The 23,542-nt window shown below is 46.6% G+C and overlaps 1 pseudogene across 1 annotated transcript; it reads right to left on the reverse strand.

The window, feature by feature from the left end:
- Nucleotides 1-823: 823 nt before the first annotated feature.
- Nucleotides 824-22,751, reverse strand: LOC309524254 (trypsin-like; annotated as a pseudogene). Its single transcript, XR_014224661.1, has 5 exons — nucleotides 22,670-22,751; nucleotides 3,563-3,713; nucleotides 3,081-3,330; nucleotides 2,563-2,702; nucleotides 824-1,532 (listed from the first exon to the last, which is right to left on the reverse strand). The product of XR_014224661.1 is annotated as a trypsin-like (transcript).
- Between the last annotated feature and the right edge of the window lie 791 nt (nucleotides 22,752-23,542).

Consider the following 23,542-nt stretch of genomic DNA (forward strand, 5'->3'; position numbering starts at 1 on the left):
GGGCACCATTCAGTGCAGTGACATAGCGTATGAGCACACTCAACTAAACTTGCCATTTGTGGGCACTCTCAGTTGGCATCTCTGTGGTTGGCAATGATGGGAAAACAGAACTGAGATGTCTGTAAGAAGCTGGTGAGGTGGGCAAGGGGGCTTGGCTTAGCTCAGGCAAGGGACTGTTGGATGGCTTCCTTAAGTACAACTGATAGCCAGTTTTGACGAAGAGCAAAGAACTGAAGAGGTTGTGCCTCAACCTACCAGGCACTTTCTTGGCAGAAACAGTGACGTCGCAGAGCGGTGTGTGAAATGGGTACCTTAGGGGGTATGGAAATCAGCAGCTCTGCAACTTACATTCGTTGGAGGGGTCGGGCCTCTGAGCACCCCAAGTGCCTCACTTCACAAACAGGCAGACTTCAGAGCCAGCTCTAGGTGGGTGCTGGTGTGGTGGGTTCTTTCATGGAGCTTTGACTGCGTTAGGCCTTGGAAGGCTGGGATGCTAACGAAACTGCTCCATGGAGTAAATATTGTGGGAGTTTAGAAATCAAATCTAAAAATGCATATTCTTACTAGTAAGCAAGTGTGGGGATTAAAATCACAGAGCAGTATTGCTGTTAGGTGGACTCAGATCAATGCAATTGGTAGAGAAGGCTCTGTGTTATTTCATTTCCCCTCCTCTCTTGGTAGGGAAGAAGGAAAAAAGTATTTTCTGTTCCTTCTCTCTCTCTCTCTCTCTCTCTCTCTCTCTCTCTCCAACCAGCCGATGGGAGAAGACTTGCATCTGCTTGCTCCAGCATCAGGCTCATGCCTGAGGCTGCTTTCACTGTAAATACAAGTATTTTACCTGCATTTATTTTTACTGCTGTTGTTGCTAAGGACAGGTGCTTGACTGTGAGTAAACTATATGTTTTAACCATACTTTTCAGTCGGTGGCCTGTTTCTATAATAAACAGGGTAACAGAAGGGGAGATCAGCCTAAAGGCTTTTGTTTTTACTGTTTAAGATGCTTGGCACTGTGCTTCTAAACACAAGCAATAAGCTGATGTTTTGTCTGTTGGTCAGGTTTGTGGAGGAATAAAATATAGTTAACATATTCCCTCACCTACATGGTAAACCCTAACCAACATCTACCATAATGTGAAATCAAGCCATTCCAGGAGGTGTGCCGGAAGCTGAGGAGTGAGGGAGCAAATCATTCGATTCTGCTCCCTTGCCTCAGCCATGACCCCTCTGGTGGTGGGCAGACTGGGGGGTAGACTTCCTAGAAGCCTTCTCTTCCACAGTAGCCAGGCCTGTACAGTCATTGCATTGCTGGTGGTGTCAGATCACAGGGTCTTTCTCAGAGCAGCGAGATACCAGGTCAGATCTCAAACTGGCTTTATTGCTCTTCAGTTGCTGGCAATTGTGTAGTGGATCCAGTCTTCAAAGATGCAGACCTTGGTGTACAGCCCCAGCCGGTTCTCTTCACTGCAGCTTTTCTTCCAGGACAGCAGTCCCTGGAGGGCTTCTTCACACACCAAGGGGCTGCCCACATCTCCCTAAGACATAGACAACAGCTTTGGGACTCTCCAGGGGACAGGATCAAATCATGGCAATTTCTCACTGTCGTTATTTGAACTCTCAGGCCCTGAAGCACTGCCTGCAGCAGGAGAGAGGGAGCTGTGTGAGGCTTTCCCCAGCCACAAGTACCTCCTGAGTGGTCCCAAGAGGTTGGCTCTTGCAGCTGGAGAATTTCCCTTCCCGTTGGGGTGGGTGTGCGCTTGCGCTTACAGCCCCTCTGGCCCTCTCAAGAATGTGGGAATGACATAAATGCTATTTAACTTTGATATGGGGAGGATTTGGCACATGGCTTTTTATTGTACTTTTCAAATATATTATGCTTTGTTGTTTAGTTCTGGTTAATGTTCGGCCAGTAGCTACTAGCCTGCCTATGGAGAATGCTTGTGAGTGATTTGGTTGGAGACAGCTCTAGTCTGAAGGGAAGCATTCATCTATATGGTGTGTGTGGATGCACATAATTAGACCATGTTACTGAACTCAAAGTCAGGGACACCTATACAACCTTACCTCCCACCAAAAAGTGCAGGCTCAGGGGGGCACCAAAACCACACCTCTCACCCATGGCTTGGAGTGGCTAGGAGCACACCTGCCCATCTGGGAGGCCAGGCAAGGCATGCAGGCTCCTCTAGGCACCCATCTCATCAGCCCTGCAGGACCATCTCCCAGGTTGGCCAGTGGTGCTATTGGAACTGTGAGTGGAGCGCCAAGTGGCGCTTGGATAGAAGAAAGATGGAGACAGCAGGTGAGAGTTGCAGGAAGAGAGGGAGGGAGAGAGGAAGAAGAGCAGTCCTGATGGTCATGGAGGAAATCACAGGCAGAGCGTGAAAGGTGACAAAAAGCAAACTTTTGGAGTTTCTGGTCCATGGTCTCTCCCAGCTTCAGATGTACTGATACAGCTTCTGGCCAAGATCACAAGGGAGTCAAGGTATGCCTCTGCTTGTTTGCTCCACCCCCACCCACCCCCCACCCCAATCACTGGACTTGCCAGTAAAAGGAGAAGAGCCTCACCTTGCAGGCATCTTGGCTGCTGTCCAGCTGTCCAGCACAAAGCATCCTGTCAGTGAACCGTCCTGGGTAGACATTGTTGCAAGTGGCATCAGATGTGACTGGAAGGTAGGAGCACTGCAGAAGGTTGTCTGTTCCATCAGCTGTAAGCCCAAAATATGTTGATCCTGAGCAGCTGCCTGGGGCAAGGCAGGAGGGAGACTCTTATGCTCAGGCCTCACCCCTCTCTCCTTGAGCTCTTTCTGCTTCAAGGGGGCACTGCCACCTGCCATGAATCTATCATAGTACAATGAATTGTTGGTGCCTCCCTCCCACCATTTGCCGTTCATCTACCCTTCCCTTTTTTGCATGGTGTCATTTATCCCATGCATCACTAAGGAACTTCAGTGCCCCCTTGCGTGTCCCCACCATAATCCCCCACGGCCATGAAGAGGGGCATCTTCCAGCAGCCCCCTGCTCCAGTCTGTCATAGTTGTTGCTTGTCCTGGTTAGTCTCTCAGCACCACCCTCTCTGTACTCACAGTTGCTGCTGATCCATTATGAAGCCAGGTACTGGGTCCCAGCTATGGCACATTGGCTGGGCAAACTGATGGGCTGCACTAGCTCACCCAGGACAGCTGGTTGTGCAAGCTTGATGATCATGATGTCATAGTCCAGTGTGTAGTTGTTGAACTGCTTATGAGGGACCAGCTTGGCAGCATGACCTGTTGCTTCTCCTTAGGAAGAGTCTCAGGGACTTGTAGGCCAAGCCAGACCTCCATGTGATCTGGGCTGCTGGAAGAAGAGCAGGTGGGTCAGTAGTGTTCTCCCTAGAGTTTTTCTGCCTCAGCCTGGGTTGAAAGATTCCTTGCTCACCCTCAAGGATTCTTGTAGGCAGGCAGGCAAATGCACAAGTTGCCCTCCTGTTTCAAATGAGAACAGAGCAGCCAACAGCAGAGAATGGACTTCATTCCCTGTGGGAAACAGATTGTGTGCAAAGGGTGTGAAGCAGGCTTATACCCACCTCCTGCTGCACTGAGTTGAGGACAACACCCATTCTTGGCTGATGAGGGCCCCACTGCAGACATGGTGCACTGACTGGAGGGAGACTTGCCACGGCACAGAATCTTGTTGGCACTTGGCACTACCAACCAACTTCTCACCAGCTGCAACAGCTCAATATATAATTGGTAGAGGAAAAAATCAAGACTTCTTCAATGGTTAGGAACATGCTAAAATGCAATGTGGCCTCGTGAACTCAGGAAATGGTATCCAGCCTATCCCATGACATCTGTCAGCCAGACTACGGTAGCTAGATGAGGGCACTGCATGCAATCTCTTCCTGCTAGTAAACAAAGGCTCAACTTTTTGCCACCATATCCTGCTTTCCACCTCCATCTCCCTGCATAGGAATCCTTTGAATTATTGGTCTCATATTGCAAGTAAGTGTGGCTGGCAACTGTTCCTGATTAATTTCTGCCAGAGTTCTACATACCATCACTCATACTGCTAAAATAAAAGCCACAGTTTTAAACCACAGGAAAGATCATAATGTATTATTGTAGACTATTCCAAACAGTACTATAACAAGTAACACTGCTGGTTTGCCCCATGTAACAGTGACATTTCCTCTTTGTACAATCAGCCCAAATAACTGACTGCTTTTGATTATTCTGATATGAGCTGTTAATTTATTTTCTTACCACCATATATATGTACTGTATATGTGTATTATTATATATGAGAATAAAATCAGCATGAAAACATCATTAAAATGCCAATAAATACTAATTAGTTAACAGAGCTGAGATTCCTGCATGGCAGGGGATTGAACTAGATGACCCTAGGGGTCCCTACCAACTCTACAATACTATGAAATGAGATACATGTTACAAAGGCTTCTCTAAACATTAAAGTTTTCAAAAGATGTCTGAAGGGAGGGGTGGCTCTTGGTGGCAGGGAGTTCCACAGGGCAGTGGCTGCCACACCAAAGGCTCAATCCCTAATGACGTCCAGCTAAACCTCCGGGTTCATTGGGGTGAGGAGACCAACAGAAGTGCCCCATCAACAGATCTGGGTGGTCAAGTTGGAAAGTAAGTACTTTGGGGTCTCATGGTACTTTGGGACCAAGTTGCTTAGGGATATGTCAGTTTCACACACTGTTACAGAACAAATTCAGTTAATAAAGTGGGGCTGGGTGAATAGTCTGAATGGTCAGTGTAGAGAGTGGGTTTTTGGGTTGTATCCAACTAAGTAATACTCAGAGTAGTCCCACTGAAATCAGTGGACTTAAATTAGGCATGCCCCATTAATATCAGTGGGTTAAATCTGAGTATAACTGACAATGGTGATAGCCCGCCTGCATTTCTGTTTCCTGGCTTAACTGCCTGGTTCTCCTTCCCCTCCTCTGTTGCCAGGACACCTCTACTTGCACCCTGAAATCTTAGCCCTCTTCTGGATTGATGGCCGTGGATTTGCATTCCAGCTTCTGTACTACAGTTTTGTTCATCCTCACCCAACATTTCATGACTATTCTTGGGCAGATAAACTGTCCAGATTTGGGGGGGGGGTTGTACCTGCAAGAGCCGCCAGCAGTAAACTGCAACCCAGCCACAGCATGTTCTCTTCTCTCAAACTGGCCTCACTGAGAATGCGGAGTCCTGTGTGCACCTGGAAGTCGTCTAATCTCCCAGAATGGAGAGAAGAGAAGAAAGAATGTTTGCACAGCTTTCACATTGACTCTTGTCCATGCAGTTAGGCCATTTTTAGTAACATTTCTGAAGGAGATAAGATTGCTGCTCCTTTGGGTTTGTAGGAGGTCTGGGCTGTAGGTTCCCCAAGTTTTCAGAGTGTTTTGTGTTCAGACCCAGCACTGGGGCATTGAGCAGCTCTTTCAGCCTAACAAATCATCAGTAAAAACAATTACAGCCTAGAAAACACAACAGTGGTACCTGAGGCGCGCTTTCCCGCTGGTGCGCGATTTCCATTCTCATCCTGGGGCTAAGTTCTCAACCCAAGGTACTACTTCCAGGTTAGTGGAGTACAAAGTGTTTGTAACCTGAGGTACCAGTGTATTAACAAAGCGGCAACAAAAATATGCTAAACATTACAATTACAGCAAAAGTCATATTATATGATTAACAAAGCATTTATAATCTATAAAACAGTATTAGCAACTAAAAAAATAAGCCAAGCGCTGTTAATACATGCACTCTCCATGCCCCCATTCAGTTCATTGAAATAAACATAATGTCCATTGCTTAGCCAGCCTAGCCAGATGCTGCAGCAGCTGGTATCCTTAGGTGGTGGGCCAGGGAGGAGACGGTGGGACATAGACCAACACCTACCTTTGGGTAGCTCTTCCAGAGGCTGTTGATGTGGAACATGTTCATGTCACCTTCAGAAGGTCAATTCCCACGCAAGGAAGTCCGATGAGCCTGTCCCTCCAGAGCAGCAATCCTGCTGACATGTGCTTGAACAACTTCTTCTAGCGGCAATATAGGTGTTCTATGAATTTGAGAGGGGAACCCCCCCCCAACCCCAAGAAAGTAATAAATGATAGGGGTTTGATTCATAGGGTCATTGTCCAACCCCTTGCGATGCAGGAATCTCAAATAAAGCATCCATTTGGAATATGAAGGGAAAATACAAACTGCAGAGGAATTATGGGCAAGCTTATGCAAAACAACCTGGCTACGCTAGGGCTACTAAGAAGTGATGCAGGGTCACGGGGGGCCATTGGTAATGCAAGAGAACTGTCCTTCCCCCCTGCCCAGATGTACAGAGACAGGAGATTTGGAAGGTTACCGGGGTAGCAGAGCATGATGTCATATGTAGAGTTGGGGGCTGAGAACAAAGGAGAGAACCATTTTGGCAGGATGGCTGAAGCGAGGCTGGGAGAGATGCCTTGGACTCCACTGCTGCACTGCTGTGGGGAACATACCCCTCTTGGATGACCACGTTGTTAGATCTGGACTCCTTCCATCCAAATTCAGGTGTAGATATGTCAATATATCATATTTCTTAAAGCTACAACAGCCTCCTCCATGCCTTCATTCTCAAGGGAACACAGACCCTGGGTAAGTGCCTGGGACTCCTCTGGAATCTTGCCAAACCTCAGCAGAGATTGTGGGTGGCATCCAACCAACAGGTGTTATATAGATGTATTTATTTTGTGGAAAGATAACAAAGCAGTTCTGGTATGTTTCAGGGACTTTCCTCTCTCAGTTATTAAGCTGGCATTAGGGAATGCTACAGGCAAGGTTTTCCAGGCCCCCATATGCATCAGGCATCTTCCATATAAAAGACTGAGAGCCAGTGTGGTGTAGTGGTTAAGAGTGGTAGACTCGTAATCTGGTGAACCAGGTTCGCTTCCCCGCTCCTCCACATGCAGCTGCTGGGTGACCTTGGGCTAGTCACACTTCTCTGAAGTCTCTCAGCCTCACTCACCTCGCAGAAAATTTGCTGTGGGGGGGGAGGGAAAGGAGATTGTACGCCACTTTGAGGCTCCTTACGTAAAGGTAAAGGGACCCCTGACCATTAGGTCCAGTTGTGACCGACTCTGGGGTTGCGGCACTAATCTCACTTTATTGGCCAAGGGAGCCGGCGTACAGCTTCCGGGTCACGTGGCCAGCATGACTAAGCCACTTCTGGTGAACCAAAGCAGCGCACAGAAATGCCGTTTACCTTCCTGCCAGAGCGGTACCTATTTATCTACTTGCACTTTGACGTGCTTTTGAACTGCTAGGTTGGCAGGAGCCAACTCCTTAGGGTAGTGATAAAGTGGGATATCAAATACAAAATCCAATCTCTCTTTTCTTCCTTCCAAAAATAATCTACAGTTTGCAGCCCACTAGAGCTCAGAATTGCTGGCAGTCCGTGAGTGCCATTGGGATGGTCTCATATTCCTGTTGCAACTGCAGTGTGGCTTTGGCACTGGCTGCAGCTGCAAACCTACTTCTCCTCCAGCTGCTGCTTCATTATCTTCATGAGGCACTGTGACACTTCTGTAACCGGGACCAAACCCTGCAGTTTCTGCACACAGAGTAGCAGACCATGGTGGACAGCTTGGAAAAGGGTCTATAGCAGCTCAGGACAGGAGCCCAGCAAGGGGCTCACAAGCTTTTGGTTGAAGGCCACAAGCAGTTAATTGAAATCAGAAGCCCCCAGCTTTGGCATCCTCAGAGGATGCAAGTGCACCGCCTCCTATGCCTCTCTCAGGATTTCCTCATGCACAGAAGTCACAAGCAGAAGGTAGCTTTTCTCCATTATTTCTTTCCTCAACAGGAGGGCCTTTGGGTCCCAACTCCAAGAGTGACATTTAAACAGTTAAAAATTAAACAACTGTCCCATCCATTCCCACTTTCCCATCATTCTCTTCACACTCCCAAGTCTCTTCCTGAAAGGGGAAGGGGTGGCTTTTGTCTCTCCCTTCTGCAAGTACCTGATGAATCTTCTCTTTATTCAGGAAGAACTTTCTGATAGCAAGAGCTATTTGACAGTGGAACACTCTCCCTCAGGAGAATGTGGACTCTCTTTCATTGAAGGTTTTTAAACATTGGTCATCTGTCATGGGTCCCTTGCAACTTTACAATTCTATGATTCTATCATTCTGCCAGAGGTGTACTGGGGAGAAGGGGAGTCCCAGGGCTGCAGGGGGAGGATGCATGGATCTCCTGCCCTTCCCATGTAGGAGAGAACTAAGTCAGGGAGCCAAGGTTCCTCCCTCTCTTCCTCCCTGCAAGGCCTGGGAGGGGGCAAGTTTGCAGGAGGTCTGCAATGATATTCTTCATTTGTATCAATATGCTGCTTGCAGGGGAAAACTAGGCTTTTTTTGTGAGCCAGTGTGGTGTAATAATATAATAATAATAAATTTTATTTATATCCCGCCCTCCCCAGCCAAAGCCGGGCTCAGGGCGGCTAACAACAATCAAATAATCAGTCAAATAATCACACAATCTAAAAATATTTCATTATAAAATTAATTAAATCAAATTGATGGCAACCAATTAAGCAAAATTCTGTGCAGGTTGCCAGAGGAGGGAGTCAGGCTGCGCCCTGACCAAAGGCCTGGCGGAACAACTCTGTCTTGCAGGCCCTGCGGAAAGATGTCAGGCCCCGCAGGGCTCTAGTCTCTTGTGACAGAGCATTCCACCAGTTTGGAGCCGCAGCCGAGAAGGCCCTGGCTCTAGTTGAGGCCAGCCTAACCTCTCTGAGGCCTGGGACCTTGAGGATGTTATTATTTGCAGACCGGAGGTTTCTCTGTGGGGCATACCAGGAGAGGCGGTCCCGTAGGTACGAGGGTCCTAGGCCGTATAGGGCTTTAAAGGTTAAAACCAGCACCTTAAACCTGATCCTGTACTCCACCGGGAGCCAGTGCAGCTGGTATAGTACCGGATGAATGTGCTCTCGCAGCGAAGACCCCATAAGGAGTCTTGCCGCGGCATTCTGCACCCGCTGGAGTTTCTGGGTCAGTCTCAAGGGCAGCCCCACGTAGAGCGAGTTACAATAATCCAGTCTGGAGGTGACCGTCGCATGGATCACAGTGGCTAGGTCAGGACGAGAGAGATAAGGGGCCAACTGCTTAGCTTGGCGGAGATGAACAAATGCCGCCTTTGTTATAGCTGCAATCTGCGCCTCCATGGAAAGGGAGGTGTCGAGGATTACACCCAAACTCTTAAAGGACGGTGCTGGCACTAATTGCACCCCTGCAAGAGATGGGAGTTGCCCCCCCCAACCCCATATCGTCCCGTCCCAGCCAGAGGACCTCTGTCTTCGAAGGATTTAACTTCAACCAGCTCCCACGTAACCATCCAGCCACAGCTTCCAAACATCTGGTCAGTGTGTCTGGGGCCGAGTCAGGATGGCCATCCATCAACAGATAGAGTTGGGTGTCATCGGCATACTGATGGCAACCCAGCCCAAAACTCTGGACAAGCTGGGCGAGGGGGCACATAAAGATGTTAAAAAGCATCGGGGAGAGAATTGCACCCTGAGGCACTCCACACACCAAGGAGTGGCGTGATGACAATTCCCCCCCAAGCGCCACCCTCTGTCCCCGACCAGAGAGAAACGAGCGCAGCCATTGAAGGACTGTGCCCTGGATCCCCACATCGGCAAGGCGGTGGTCCAGGAGTTCGTGATCGACCATGTCAAAGGCTGCTGACAGATCTAGAAGAATCAGCAGCCCCGACCCGCCTCGATCCAGCTGCCTGCGGAGATCATCTGTTAGGGCGACCAGAGCCGTCTCGGTCCCATGACCAGCGCGGAAGCCGGACTGGAATGGATCCAGAGCAGATGTTTCATCCAGAAACCTACCAAGCTGTTCAGCAACCGCTCTCTCAATCACCTTACCCAGGAATGGAAGATTCGAGACCAGGCGGTAATTGGATAGATCTGAGGGATCTAATGATGTTTTCTTTAAGAGCGGACGCACCACCGCCTCCTTCAGTTCCCCTGGGAATATCCCGGTGCCAAGGGACAAATTGATGATATCCCCCAGGGGGCCCCGCACCTCGTCTGGACACGCTCTAATCAGCCATGACGGGCACGGGTCAAGAGGACAGGTGGTGGGCTTTCCAGCTTGGAGGAATCTGTCCACATCGGCTGGAGATATCCGGTCAAAGTGGTACAATACTGGACCCGAGGACAGTTGAGGGGCCTCCAGTTCCTTTATTGTATCCAAATTGGCAGCGAGGTCATGGCGGAGCAACAGGACCTCCGCAAAAAAGCTCACAAATGCCTCACAGCTCTGTGTCAGATTGTTATTTAAATTTGGCTGTCCTTCAAGGGACGTTAAAGACCGAATTATACTAAATAATTGCGCCGGGCGAGAGCTAGCGGATGCAATGGAGGCCGAGAAGTAAGACTTCTTAGCGGCCTTCACTGCCATCTCATAGGTTTTCATAAAAACCCTATAAGATGTTCTTGAGGCTCCATCACGGGCACCCCGCCATACTCGCTCTAGCCGTCTGAGGTCCCGCTTCATTTTCCGAAGCTCCTCGGTAAACCAGGGAGCCCGGTTTCTGCAGGGTCGCAGAGGGCGGTTAGGTGCGATCTCATCGATGGCTGCCAGGAGCTGGGTATTCCAGCCCTCAACAAGCTCAGTCAATGAGTCGCCAGGGGGAGCAAGGTAGTGTAGTGGTTAAGAGTGGTAGTCTTCTAATCTGGGGAACCGGGTTCGCGTCTCCGCTCCTCCACATGCAGCTGCTGGGTGACCTTGGGCCAGTCATACTTCTTTGAAGTCTCTCAGCCCCACTCACCTCACAGAGTGCTTGTTGTGGGGGAGGAAGGGAAAGGAGAATGTTAGCCACTTTGAGAGGCGGGATATCAAATGCAAACTCTTCTTCTTCTTCTTCTTCTTTCTTTCTTTCACCAGGGTAAAAAATGCTTAGGATTCTGGTAAAAGACTGCAAGCCTTTACACAATGACCTGGGAGTAAGCTCCATTGAATTCAGTGGGGCTTACTTCTGAGTAGACATGTTGCAGTGAAAGGCTCAATTTACAATAAATACTCCACAAGTTTCCTTTAAAAATTGCTGGTTGTGCTGAACCATTCCATTTAAAAAATGTGAGGTAGACAGAGTCTTGAAAGGAAGCTTACATTACACTTATACCGAAAACAGAGTCAGAGAAGACACAGCTTAAGAACTACCGCCCCATATCTCTGCTTAATGTGGATTATAAATTTTTTGCAGACATTTTGGCTAAAAGATTTAAAAAGGTATTAGTAGAAGAAATTCATAAAGAATCTGAACTTATTTAAGGACAACTATGAAAAATGTTGGATGGAAGTGAAAAAGTATTTAAAAATATGGTCAAACCTGAAGTTATCATTATTAGGCCGAATTGCTGCAATAAAAATGAATGTATTGCCAAGGATGCTGTTTTTGTTTCAAACATTGCAAATTTTGGATAAAATGGAGTGTTTCAAGAAGTGGCAGAGAGATATTTCCAGATTTGCCTGGCAGGGCAAGAAGCCTCGAATAAAATTTAAGATATTAACTGATGCTAAAGAAAGAGGTGGATTTGCCCTGCCACACTTAAAACTTTATTATGAATCAGCCGCTTTTTGTTGGCTGAAAGAATGGATGCTTCTTGAAAACACTGAAGTGCTGGATTTAGAAGGTTTTAACAATGTATTTGGGTGGCATGCATCTCTGTGGTATGACAAGGTTAAAGCACATAAAGCGTTCAAAAACCATATTGTTAGAAAAGCACTATTTAATGTCTGGATAAGATACAAGGACTTGCTTGAAAATAAAACCCCAAGGTGGTTGTCACCAATGGAAGTGAAGTCTCAGAAAAAGCTCAATATGGAGGCCAAGTGGCCGAAATATTGGGAAATTTTGGAACAAGAGGGAGACATTAAAATTGCAGAGTTTTGAAAAATTAAAAAATAGACTGCAAGATTGGCTTCATTATTACCAGATAATGGAGGCATATAACTTGGACAAAAAAATTGGCTTCCAGGTGGAAAAATCAAAATTGGAAACAGAACTGTTAGCTACTAAAATTAAGAATCTGTCAAGAATGTATAACTTGCAGTCTTCCGGGTTGGCGCCATCGGTAATGGCCGATTCCCTCTGACTCTCTGAGGGACCAGCTCCGCGGGATCGGGTCTTACTGCTGCGGCGAAGCGGGGGCCCTTTAAAAAATCACAGGCGGGCGAAGCCTGTGAATGTGGGACTCGGCGGGCACCCTTTGCGCCCCCCCCCAATTTGCGAAGGAACCCATCTATGGGTTCCGGAGTGAGACGGGGTGAGCGGTGCGGTGCTGAGAGTCGTCTGCTTCTTCCGCACAGTGAAGCCACACAGCCATTATCGGAGAGTGCTGACTTTTTCCTGGGACAATTTGGTTTCAAAAGTAACTACCCGTGAGTAGGATAAAATTGGATTTAAAGGGAGAAAAACAATTAATTTGGCACCGAAGCGGGGAGGCATAAATAGGAAGTCCGCCTTCCATTTCTTGTAAACAGATCAAAGCAAAGAGACTGTAAGCGGAAACTTTGAAAGACGATTGAAAAAGGACTCAAATTCTAACATCAGATAAGCGATCTCCCCTCTGGATTGCAGGAGAGGAAGGGGGAAAGGTTTGAACTGTTTTTTTCTGCAAAAAAAAAGAGAGGATAGGAAGCTAAAACCCACCGCTTAGAGCCTGGGAACGAACTGCCTAGGGACAATAGGAATGCCATTTTGTGAAAGCACCACTGGCAAATAGAGTACTGTTGACAGCTAACTCTGCAAAAGAAATACAGTGTTTCTGGACTTCTCCTGGTTTCAAAGTAACTGGAGATTAAGTGCAATTGAAACTGTCGTCTTTTGGTGAATTGGGGGATTTCAAAAGGTTATTTTCTTCTTAAAGTTACAAGTTTTGACTGTTACTGTGTCCCCCTAGAGGAGGTTTGACATTGTTACAATAACAACTGGGCCAGGGGAATTTTCCACTTCAAAACAAATCCTAGCCGTGGGACTGACCTTGGATTCTAACTAGAGTGTTATGGCAGATGGAAAAGGAAAGTTAGAGTTGCTTCAGGAAAAAATAAAAAAATTCCTTCCAGTAGCACCTTAAAGACCAACTAAGTTAGTTCTTGGTATGAGCTTTCGTGTGCATGCACACTTCTTCAGATAACAAGAAGAAGTGTGCATGCACAAGAAGTGTGCATGCACACGAAAGCTCATACCAAGAACTAACTTAGTTGGTCTTTAAGGTGCTACTGGAAGGAATTTTCTTATTTTGACTATGGCAGACCAACACGGCTACCTATCTGTTTCAGGAAAAAACTACGAGGTCTGGTAGATCCTTTCGTACAGATACTGGGTCGCAGCGGAGAGCATCAACATCTGGTCCTTCTGGACCATCTGGATTATCAGGGGCTGCACCTGTACAAGTTAAACCAAAAGGAATGTCGTCTGAAGACATTCTAGCTTTGGCACTAGGAAAAATTAATGAATCTTTGGAAAACCTAACTAAACAAGTAGCTGAAACAAATAAACAAGTAGCTGAAGAATCAGTTAAAATTGATCAAAATACTACAAGTATTAATAATTTGGGACAGAAGGTGAATACCAACACAGAGACTATTGAGAAATTGTTACAGGAATCTACTTTGACCCGAAAGACAGCTGAAGAAGCAAAGGACATAGCAATTGCTACTGAAGAGAAGACACCACCGATATATAAGCAACTCGAGGACCACAGGTTGATGTTGTAGAATCATAGAATCATAGAATCATAGAATCATAGAGTTGGAAGAGACCACAAGGGCCATCGAGTCCAACCCCCTGCCAAGCAGGAAACACCATCAGAGCACTCCTGACATATGGTTGTCAAGCCTCTGCTTAAAGACCTCCAAAGTAGGAGACTCCACCACACTCCTTGGCAGCTAATTCCACTGTCGAACAGCTCTTACTGTCAGGAAGTTCTTCCTAATGTTTAGGTGGAATCTTCTTTCTTGTAGTTTGGATCCATTGCTCCGTGTCCGCTTCTCTGGAGCAGTAGAAAACAACCTTTCTCCCTCCTCTATGTGACATCCTTTTATATATTTGAACATGGCTATCATATCACCCCTTAACCTCCTCTTCTCCAGGCTAAACATGCCCAGCTCCCTTAGCCGTTCCTCATAAGGCATCGTTTCCAGGCCTTTGACCATTTTGGTTGCCCTCTTCTGGACACGTTCCAGTTTGTCAGTGTCCTTCTTGAATTGTGGTGCCCAGAACTGGACACAGTACTCCAGGTGTGGTCTGACCAGAGCAGAATACAGTGGCACTATTACTTCCCTTGATCTAGATGCTATACTCCTATTGATGCAGCCCAGAATTGCATTGGCTTTTTTAGCTGCCGCGTCACACTGTTGGCTCATGTCAAGTTTGTGGTCAACCAAGACTCCTAGATCCTTTTCACATGTACTGCTCTCAAGCCAGGTGTCACCCATCTTGTATTTGTGCCTCTCATTTTTTTTGCCCAAGTGCAATACTTTACATTTCTCCCTGTTAAAATTCATCTTGTTTGTTTTTGCCAAGTTCTCTAATCTGTCAAGGTCGTTTTGAAGTGTGATCCTGTCCTCTGGGGTGTTAGCCACCCCTCCCAGTTTGGTGTCATCTGCAAATTTGATCAGGATGCCCTTGAGTCCATCATCCAAGTCGTTGATAAAGATGTTGAATAAGACCGGGCCCAAGACAGAACCCTGTGGCACCCCACTAGTCACTCTTCTCCAGGATGAAGAGGAACCATTGATGAGCACCCTTTGGGTTCGGTCAGTCAGCCAGTTACAAATCCACTGAGTGGTAGCATAGTCAAGACCGCATTTTACCAGCTTCTTTACAAGAATATCATGGGGCACCTTGTCAAATGCTTTGCTGAAATCAAGGTAGGCTACATCCACTGCGTTCCCTTCATCTACCAGGCTTGTAATTCTGTCAAAAAACGAGATCAGGTTAGTCTGACATGACTTATTTTTCAGAAATCCATGCTGACTATTGATGATCACAGCATTCCTTTCTAGGTGCTCACAGACTGTTTGCTTAATGATCTGCTCCAGAATCTTCCCTGCTATTGATGTCAGACTGACTGGGCGGTAATTATTTGGGTCCTCTCTTTTCCCCTTTTTGAAAATAGGAACAACATTTGCCCTCCTCCAGTCTGCCGGGACTTCGCCTGTTCTCCAGGAATTCTCAAAGATGACTGCCAGTGGTTCTGAGATCACATCTGCCAGTTCTTTTAATACTCTTGGATGCAGTTCATCTGGCCCTGGAGACTTGAATACATCTAATCTAGCCAAATATTCTTGTACTATCTCCTTAGTTATTCTGGGCTGTGTTTCCTTTGCTGAATCATTTGCTTCAAATTCTTCAGGTCGGGCATTGTCTTCTTTATCGGAGAAGACTGAGGCAAAGAAGGCATTGAGGAGTTCAGCCCTTTCTGTGTCCCCTGTTTGCATTTCACCATCTTCTCCTCTGAGTGACCCCACTGTTTCTTTGTTCTTCCTTTTGCTACGAACATACCCATAAAAGCCTTTTTTGTTGCTTTTAACCTCTCTAGCAAGCGAACTAGCCTCCTTCTCAGGGGAGTCCCCTGTCTCCTCCCTGGTGGAGACGGTGTGCTCTGTTGCTTCCAAGAAGAGCTCCAGCTCTCTAATTCTTTGGAGCGTAGCTACACGTTCCTCCAGTTGCTGGACTTTGTCTTTTAAAAGGGCAATCAACATGCAATTGCTGCAGGTAAAGCTGCCTGCAACCTTTGGCAAGATGGCAAACATTGCGCAGGAATCACAGGCGACTGCAGCTGTTCCCTCCCCTTCCATCTTGAGATCGTGTCGTTGGGGGTGGCTACAGAGGTCCTCCATCATAAAAAGCTTGAGGACAGGACAAATAACTTCTATGATTGAATTGAAGGAGAAACAAACGAATCTGAGAATCAGGGCCGTACCTGAACTTGAGAAAGATAATTTGATTGACTTTCTTACGCAGAATAAAAAAATTCCTTTCAGTAGCACCTTAAAGACCAACTAAGTTAGTTCTTGGTATGAGCTTTCGTGTGCATGCACACTTCTTCAGATACACTGAAACAGAAGTAGCCAGATCCTTCTATATAGTGAGAAAGTGGGAGGGGTATTACTCAGAAGGGTGGTGGGAATGGGAGATTGGCAGATAGCTGAGATGAGCCTGTTGACGACTCTTAACGACTGCAATAGGTCTTACAGGAAAAGGCAGGGGGTGAGAAGGTGAAAAATGGCTTAGTCATGTATAATGAGATAAGAATCCAATGTCTCTGTTCAGACCAGGTCTCTCCATGGTTTTAAGTTTGGTAATGAGTTGCAATTCAGCAGCTTCTCTTTCCAGTCTATTTCTGAAATTCCTTTGTAGTAAAACAGCTACTTTGAGATCTTGTATAGAATGTCCTGGGAGATTGAAGTGTTCTCCTACTGGTTTCTCTGTTTTGTGATTCTTGATGTCAGATTTATGTCCGTTTATTCTTTGGCGTAAGGTTTGGCCTGTTTGTCCAATATAGAGAGCTGAAGGACACTGTTGGCATTTGATGGCATACACAATGTTAGACAATGAGCAATTAAATAGTCCCGAGATGGTAAGTGTGATGTTGTTGGGGCCAGTAATGGTGTTGTCCGGGTGTATGTGGCAGCAAAGTTGGCATCTGGGTTTATTGCAGGCTCTGGTGCCAGTGTCCGCGTTAAGTCTGGTTGTAGTATTATTGTGGGTTAGGAGTTGTTTAAGATGGGGTGGCTGTCTGTAGGCAATGAAAGGTCTTCCTCCCAGATCTATGCAACACTTTCTCTAGGAAGCTGCTCAAACATCTGATCAGCGTTCTCTACTCTAAACAGAAGCTAATAAAGGAGGAACTCCTTGTATTAGATAACTCTATCAGGAACCACCAAGCTTGGCAAGAGTTCCAAAAGGAAAAACAAAACATTTACCACTCTCAATTGGAGCTACTGAAAAAACAGAAAAACAAGAAACTCTCTAACCTTTCCAACCTACAGGCTACTAATCAAAACAAGATCAACAATATTGTCAATCTCTCACAGCAAGCACTCAGCCCAGCCGAGGAATCAGTCCTTTCACGTGGACTGTCATTCTGCCCTGCCAAATCTCCACACATGATTCAGTTCTACGGGGACTTGGAAGCATTTTTCCGCCGTTTACGCCTGAAGGAGTATTTTCAACACACACAACAACAAGACAAATCAGAACAAACAACAACACCTGTCAGCGCTGCCTCAGGTCCTAGCTCACAGAGGACCAACGCCAGTTGCTCTTTATAAACAAAAGTCTTTATTGTGGTTCATTGTTGGTTTGACATCCGTGGCGCTCAGCGCTACGTCTGAGTCCTTAGACCGGCGAAGCTCCGTCTGACTCCTCCCCGCTCATACACCAGTTCAAGAGCCGAGCTTTGCTCCACCTTTTCCTCTCCTCCTTCTGCTCCTTTCTCCTCCGGGTCCTCCTGCCCTCTGGGGTTACCTCCTTCCTACTTTCTTCGGAGGCGGATTCTTCTGACTCCTCCCCACCCTTCCGGCGGGCTTTAGGACCTGGCTCCCAATCCTGGTTTTCTGCTGGCCCGCGCGCCTCCACATTTGAACTTGGCGCGCGCGCCCAGCTGCCTATTTTCCTCCTAACGGCTACACTGCTCCCCTCACTGCTTTCTCCTTCAGGGAGGCTGGCCGGACCTGCTCTTCCCTCCGCCCCTCCACTCTCTGACGGAGGCGTGGTCAGTCCAGCCTCACTCTCTCCTCCTGCAGGAGGCTCTTGTTTTAACCCTTGGGATTCTTCCCCCCCCGCTACGCTCTGGTGGGGAAGCTACCCCTGATTTCCAGCTGCCGCTTGGAGACTCCCCACTGGCCCCCCTTGCCCTGCCTCTGGGGGCCCCCTTCTGGGAATCCTCTGATTCGCTAGAGAGACTCATGGAATCTCTCTGATCACTGGCATACCCTCCTGAACTCCCCTCAGATTGTTCCCCTTCGCTCTCCATCTCCTCCTTCCCCTGTGGCTCAGCCCCTGAGCCCATGACAACACCTCTCAACCCACTGGAGAACAACAACCACCCTCCCAACAGAACACTGACCACCAACTACCACCGAAAAAGTGTTACACAAAAAGGGACTCCACATGGACCCCTCCTGATGGACGCAATACCACACTGGACTTGTACATTGACTGCTTCCGCCACAGAATCCAAACAGATGTGACCAGAAAACACCATCGCTTACAACAAAATCTAAACCATGCTGAAAGGAGAGCCATAGATAATCTCAGAAACAACCCAGACATTATAATTAAAGAAGCAGACAAAGGTGGTGCTTGGAGATGCTAGAGGAATTTGGCAAATTATCCGGTTTTAAATTAAACAAATTAAAGACAAAAATCCTGACCAAGAATGTGGGAAAGGAGGAAAGTGAAAAATTGGAAAGGGAGTATGGAATTAAAGTGGCAAAAAAAGTAAGATATCTGGGAGTTTGGCTAACTACAAAAAATATAAATTTAATCCAGGACAATTATTTTACAACATGGAAGGAGATTAAGAAAGACCTAGAAATATGGAACAGAGTGAAGCTTTCGTGGAGAGGAAGAATGGCAGCGATAAAAATGAACTTACTTCCGAGAATGTTATTTTTGTTCCAAAACATCCCAGTAATTAGAGGTTCCAAAATATTCAAGGAGTGGCAAAGAACCCTTTCGAAATTTATATGGCAAGGTAAAAGGCCAAGATCAGTACAACGCATCATCAGAGATCTACAACCCCTCCTGGACAATGACAGTTCTCTTTCTCAAGCTCTGGGAGGAAGACCTTTCATTGCCTACAAACAGCCACCCCATCTTAAACAACTCCTAACCCACAATAATACTACAACCAGACTTAACGCGGACACTGGCACCAGAGCCTGCAATAAACCCAGATGCCAACTTTGCTGCCACATACACCCAGACAACACCATTACTGGCCCCAACAACATCACACATACCATCTCGGGACTATTTAATTGCTCATCGTCTAACATTGTGTATGCCATCAAATGCCAACAGTGTCCTTCAGCGCTCTATATTGGACAAACAGGCCAAACCTTACGCCAAAGAATAAACGGACATAAATCTGACATCAAGAATCACAAAACAGAGAAACCAGTAGGAGAACACTTCAATCTCCCAGGACATTCTATACAAGATCTCAAAGTAGCTGTTTTACTACAAAGGAATTTCAGAAATAGATTGGAAAGAGAAGCTGCTGAATTGCAACTCATTACCAAACTTAAAATCATGGAGAAACCTGGTCTGAACAAAGACATTGGATTCTTATCCCATTTTACATGACTAAGCCATTTTTCACCTTCTCACCCCCTGCCTTTTCCTGTAAGACCTATTGCAGTTGTTAAAAGTCGTCAACAGGCTCATCTCAGCTATCTGCCAATCTCCCATTCCCACCACCCTTCTGAGTAATACCCCTCCCCACCTTCTCACTATATAGAAGGATCTGGCTGCTACTGTTTCAGTGTATCTGAAGAAGTGTGCATGCACACGAAAGCTCATACCAAGAACTAACTTAGTTGGTCTTTAAGGTGCTACTGGAAGGATTTTTTTTATTTTGACTATGGCAGACCAACACGGCTACCTATCTGTTTCTTACGCAGGAATTTGCAGACTTCTGGCAACTGGATTTGGGGAAGGAAGAATTTAAGATAATGCGTGCATTCAGGCTTGGAAGAGGAGGAAAGAAGAACAAGGTGAGAGACTGTTTGATTACCCTTCGAACAAAAGAGGGGAGAGACAAAATCTTAAATCTGCATTTCTGAAAGACTCTGGAAATACATCAGTCAAGTGTGAGATATTTAAGGACATCCCAAGATATCTTTTGGATTTAAGGTTTAACTACGGAGATCTGGTTGCCCTGTTGAGAAGCAATAGAATCATCTTTAGGTGGGAATTTCCCCAAGGCTTGTCTTTTAAATATAAAGGAAGAAAGATAAAAATAAGATCAGTCGATGACAAAGATAGATTTCTGAAAGATCATGGAGAAGACTTACAGAAAGAAGTGGAATCTGGAGAAGAGCCAAGAACACTGGAAAGAGGAATACTAGACATAGCAAATTTATCGTTTGGATTGCATGGTTTAGAGAAAGTGACACCACCGACAGAACAAGAACAAACACTTGGTGCAGTTGGAGGTAAAGCAAAGTAATTACATCATGGCTCTGCAACTATTAAGTTGGAATTCTAATGGCCTCAACTCTCCTCAGAAAAGGAAAAGTGTTTTTCATTTATTAAAAAAGGAACAATTTGACTTGATTTGCTTACAGGAAACACATGTGATAAGGCTACATAGAAAAGTATTGATTAACAAGAGATTGGGACAGGAGTTTATTTCATCTGACAAAGTTAAAAAAAGAGGAGTAGTGATTTATGCAAAGGAGAGTATCACCGAAATTTATCTTTAAAGACGATCAAGGAAGATTTGTGGCAATTGAAATTCAAATACAAGGAGAGAAATTTTTGAGCCCCATATCATTACTTAATGTGGATTACAAAAATTTTGCAGATATTTTAGCCAAGAGATTGAAAAAAGTGTTGATGGAAGAGATTCATAAAGACCAAGCAGGCTTTCTCCCGGGTAGACAAGTCTGACAATTTGAGGAATATAATTAATATTTTGGAAAAACTAGAAGTGAATATCAACACTAAGGCAGTTTTGATATTTGTGGACGCGGAGAAAGCTTTTGATAATATTTCCTGGAATTTTATGAAGAAGAACTTACAGGGGATGGGGGTGGGTGAAGGATTTGAAAATGGTATAGGTGCAATTTATTCTGAACAAAAGGCCAAGTTAATTGTTAATTATGAGGTGACGGAGGAATTTAAGATAGAAACAGGGACACGACAAGGCTGCCCAATTTCCCCATTGCTTTTTATATCAGTCCTGGAGGTTTTGTTAAATATGATTAGAAGGGACCAGTTGGTTAAAGGTATACAAGTCGGAGCTAGACAGTATAAATTGAGAGCTTTTGCAGATGACTTAGTATTGACATTACAGGAGCCAGAATCTAGTACTAAAAGAGTTTTGGAATTGATTCAAGAATTTGGTCAAGTTGCAGGATTTAAACTGAACAAGTTAAAAACAAAGGTTTTAGAGAAAAATTTAGCAGCGATTGAAAGAGAAAGGTTTTAGAATGAGACAGGTTTAACAGTGGTTAAGAAAGTGAAATACCTTGGGATTAATATGACAGCTAAAAATGGGAACATATTTAAAGACAATTACGAAAAATGTTGGACGGAAGTGAAAAAAGACTTAGAAATTTGGTCAAATTTGAAGCTTTCACTGCTAGGCCGTATTGCTGCGATAAAAATGAATGTATTGCCTAGAATGTTATTTTTGTTTCAAACATTGCAAATTTTGGACAAAATGGACTGTTTCAAGAAGTGGCAGAGAGAGATCTCTAGATTTGTCTGGCAGGGCAAGAAGCCTAGAATATAATTTAAAATATTAATGGATGCAAAGGAAAGAGGCGGTTTTGCCCTGCCAGACCTTAAACTTTATTATGAATCAGCAGCCTTTTGCTGGTTGAAAGAATGGCTGCTTCTTGAAAACACAGACATCTTGGACTTAGAAGGTTATAACAATGTATTTGGATGGCATGCATATTTGTGGTATGATAAGGTCAAAGCACATAAAGCATTTAAAAATCATATTGTCAGGAAAGCATTGTTTAATGTCTGGATAAGATATAAGGTGTCAGCGCTGCCTCAGGTCCTAGCTCACAGAGGACCAACGCCAGTTGCTCTTTATAAACAAAAGTCTTTATTGTGGTTCATTGTTGGTTTGACATCCGTGGCGCGCAGCGCTACGTCTGAGTCCTCCCCGCCCATACACCAGTTCAAGACCCGAGCTTTGCCCCACCTTTTCCTCTCCTCCTTCTGCTCCTTTCTCCTCCGGGTCCTCCTGCCCTCTGGGGTTACCTCCTTCCTACTTTCTTCGGAGGCGGATTCTTCTGACTCCTCCCCACCCTTCCGGCGGGCTTTAGGACCTGGCTCCCAATCCTGGTTTTCTGCTGGCCCGCGCGCCTCCACATTTGAACTTGGCGCGCGCGCCCAGCTGCCTACTTTCCTCCTAATGGCTACACTGCTCCCCCCACTGCTTTCTCCTTCAGGGAGGCTGGCCGGACCTGCTCTTCCCCTCCGCCCCTCCACTCTCTGACGAAGGCGTGGTCAGTCCAGCCTCTCTCTCTCCTCCTGCAGGAGGCTCTTGTGTTAACCCTTGGGATTCTTCCCCCTTGCTACGCTCTGGTGGGGAAGCTACCCCTGATTTCCAGCTGCCGCTTGGAGACTCCCCACTGGCCCCCCTTGCCCTGCCTTTGGGGGCCCCCTTCTGGGAATCCTCTGATTCACTGGAGAGACTCATGGAATCTCTCTGATCGCTGGCATACCCTCCTGAACTCCCCTCAGATTGTTCCCCTTCGCTCTTCCCCTGTGGCTCAGCCCCTGAGCCCATGACATCTATCCCCCCCTCGAAGCCCCCCTTCCCTCCTCCCCCTCTCCGGGCGTGGGTTCCGGGCGCTCCAGTGCGTCGGGGGCGAGAGCTGGATACTGTTCGTTGCCCCTGTCGTGCAGCCCTCCCGCTGGCTCCAGCCAGTCCTTACTGTGTTCATCGACGTCTATCTCCTCCGCTTCCATCTCTTTGCATTCGTGCTCAAACCCCTGTTCCTCACCCCACTCGTCCATGTTTGTCCCACCCTCCAATCCCTCGGGTCACTCTGCGTGCCAAGGTCCCTTCAACCATTTCCGCCTCCATTGCTCCTCCGGTTGATTGTCCCACCAATAGGAGCGGTCAGTGTCGACCCCCAAACAAGATCCCCTTGGTGTGCTCCATCCCGGCTCCGCCTCCTCGTCTGATGAGAACCCCTGGAACGTGCTGGTGGAAAGTGTGGGTGTGAAAAGCCAGTCATCGAAAAAATCAGCTGGCATGGGTTTTTGGGAGAAGAGTGCATGAAACTCGTCCTTGAGATAGCGCTCTTCCAGGGCATAGTCCGGTACCCATCTGTTGGCACTAGCCGGGGTACCCTCCCTGGTGAGGAAATATTCTACTCCCTCTTCCCCCCATCTGGAGTCCAAAATCTCCGTGACCTCTGTGACTCCCCTCGCTCAGGTGATTTTCTGCTTGGGGCTGGTGCTGACCCTTGTGCCTGAAACCTGTGTGGTGCCTTGTAGGGTGTGAGCACCGACCTATGAAAGACCGGTTGCATCCTGGAACCCTCCGGAAGCGCCAACCTGAAGGCTACTGGATTGATTTGTGCCTCCACTTGGTAAGGCCCCAACTGCTTGTGTCCTAGCTTCTGTTTGGCTAACGATTTGGCCGGCACTGCCTGGGCCGCTAGCCATACCCAGTCCCCCACCTGGATGTCTTCCCCTACCCTCCTGTGCTTGTCTGCCTGCACTTTGTAGGCATGTTTGGCTAGTTCCAAATGCCTCTGGAGCTGCTCATGTACCTCCTGTAACTCTGCTGCCAAATGCTC

Source organism: Podarcis vaucheri (assembly GCF_965113315.1).
Source record: "Podarcis vaucheri genome assembly, chromosome: Z".
Classification (NCBI taxonomy): domain Eukaryota; kingdom Metazoa; phylum Chordata; class Lepidosauria; order Squamata; family Lacertidae; genus Podarcis; species Podarcis vaucheri.